Source organism: Physella acuta, unplaced genomic scaffold (genome assembly GCF_028476545.2).
Source record: "Physella acuta isolate Inbredline_101_S28 unplaced genomic scaffold, ASM2847654v3 ptg002818l, whole genome shotgun sequence".
Classification (NCBI taxonomy): domain Eukaryota; kingdom Metazoa; phylum Mollusca; class Gastropoda; family Physidae; genus Physella; species Physella acuta.
In genome coordinates this window covers 30,001-32,500 of record NW_026734222.1, presented here as the reverse complement: position 1 = coordinate 32,500, position 2,500 = coordinate 30,001, and positions in this window count along the sequence as shown.

Genomic DNA, 2,500 nt, shown 5'->3' with positions numbered 1-2,500 from the left:
CATAATAAACTAAATTTAAAATAAATAAATAACCCAAACGTGTGTATACATCATGTGGTACGTATTCAGTTCTATTCTAACTGGAATATATATTTTAAGAATCAATGAACTTAAGTTTTAAAACCAAACCGAAATCGCGCGAGTCGTCGTTGTAAAACTAGATTTAACAAACGGCTGCGTAATATTAGACTTAAAAATATTATATAATATCCTCTATTGATTAAATAGTGAAAAATAAGCTTCAATGTAGCTTAATCTAGTACAAAATCTAAAAGTTGTGATAAATTAAATTGAAATTAAACACGATAGACTTAAATCTAGAGTTAAGGAATAAAACCGACCCGCGAACCAGCTACTAAATGGTTCGATAAGACTTATCTCAAATACAATCGTTTTCTATCAGTGTTATGCCTTCAATCGATACTTTTTGATGAAATAAATACTTAAATGATTTAATGAATGCATATATACATGTAATTAATGAGTGAAAGTATGTATAAAGTATTAGATAAATTAATAATAAACCGACCCAGCTACTAAATGGTTCGATAAGACTTATCTCAAATACAATCGTTTTCTGTAATTGTTATGCCTTAAATTGATAATTTTTAGTTAAACAAATACTTAACTAATGAAATAAATACATAGATAAATGTATTTAATGAATTAAAGTATGTATAAAGTATTATATAAATTAATAATAAACCGAATCCGACCAAATTTAAATCTAAAACCACGATCGGCGGCGTAATGAAGTGTATCGTAAACCCGTTTTTTTTATAATTTAAAATGTAATGACAGAACTCCCAAAACAACAATACACATACATATTAGTACTATGGTGAATTGTAGTTGTATTAGGACCGTAATTATAGTTAATTAAGGAACCATTCATTGTCTTCGCTCTGTTATGTACGTCGTCGTTTAATCGACACGGCATATTTGGCTTGAATCTAGAAAAATTCAAACTCTAACCCTAAGGTAGACAGGCAGGGTAAATAAATGTGGGTGATCTCTCATAAAATTGTCTTCTAGGAATTATTTTTATATAGACTATCTTTTCTGTAGAGTTTAAGTGGACAAGCGCGGACGAAATAGAGCGCAAAATTTAAAATGAATTAAAAATTTTCATCAGACCGGAAGTAGGCATAACCTAGGCGCCATGTTTCCGTCGTACAAGTTTTCACCGTTGCAGTCACCGTTTCAATCGCTCTTCGTGTGGACGTGTATTATTTCTAGTCATGTGTTGTGTAGATGATTCGCTTAAGGTAGGTGTTCGGACTTATTTCTTTAATATTAATTAAACCGTATTTGCCTTGTCGGCCTTAAAATAAAGCTATTTTTTTTTCATCGCAATCGAAGTGTTAGATCTAGAATCTAGTTCCCGCCTCCGCTTCGCTAATTCGACTTAATGTAACTATGACACAACTATTAAATCTAGAGTCTCTATTTTAATTAAATAATTAGGAATTCTATCTCTAGATGATATCTAATCTATTCCCACACGTGTGTGCAAGTAGGATTTAACGTCAGAACAGGTGTGGTGGTCTAGGCGTCGCTATTTTTGACGGTAGGAATTTTTTTTTTAAATTCGTAAAATTTTATATAGACTTTATATAGCAATTTACTAAGACCGACCCTAACGCCCAGTAAATATTTAATTACCACATTGTTATGGACACGGTGTATTAGGTAGGGCCGAGGGCTATCCATAGGTACCAATTTTTAAATTTTGTGACAATTAGGAGCCGAGTTATAAAATAAATTTAAAATACTGGTTCTGGTCTTAGACTTTATATAGCAATTTACTAAGACCGACCTTAATACCCATTAATTATTTAATTAGCGCATAGTTATGGACATCCTGTATTAGGTTGGGCCCAGGGCTATCCGTAGGTACCAAGTTTATAATTTTGTGACGATTATTAGTCGAGTTATAAAATAAATAAAAAAAACTGGTTCTGGTTTGCACTACATTTCTTTCTTCTTTAACGGCGGACTCCCGGTCCAGCCCCATGGGTTACCCGTGAGCCGGGGCCTCGTTAGCCTGGACGGCTCCGATGTGACCGCGGATTGTTGTGGCCCGCCTCAGCCCGAGTCGAGATCACCCTTCCGATCGAAGGTGGACGCCATAGGGCGCCCGGGATAGCCCGGGGCGCTGTTCGTCACCCGAGCGCAGGGGCGCCGGGAGACGCCCCCGGTGAAGTTTGGCGGGTGATTCTGGTAGAGCTCCCCACCCCGATCGCAGGACACCCCTCGCCGCCCGCCCAGGTGTCGAGGTGGCCGCGGGGGAACTCGGGGCGTTTTGGCTCCCCCTTGTGCCGGAGCGGCGCCCTCGGTCCCAGAACGCCCCTGGCGGGTGATTCGCATGCCCCCTGGGGTGGGGAACGCGGGTGGGTGGTCGTAAAGCGTGTAACCGCAGTGGGGGCGGCCCCTTAGTCGGGGGCGCCAAAGTTGGCACCCCACCTGGGGCGCCCCCCGGAAGTGTGGCGCCCGCGCG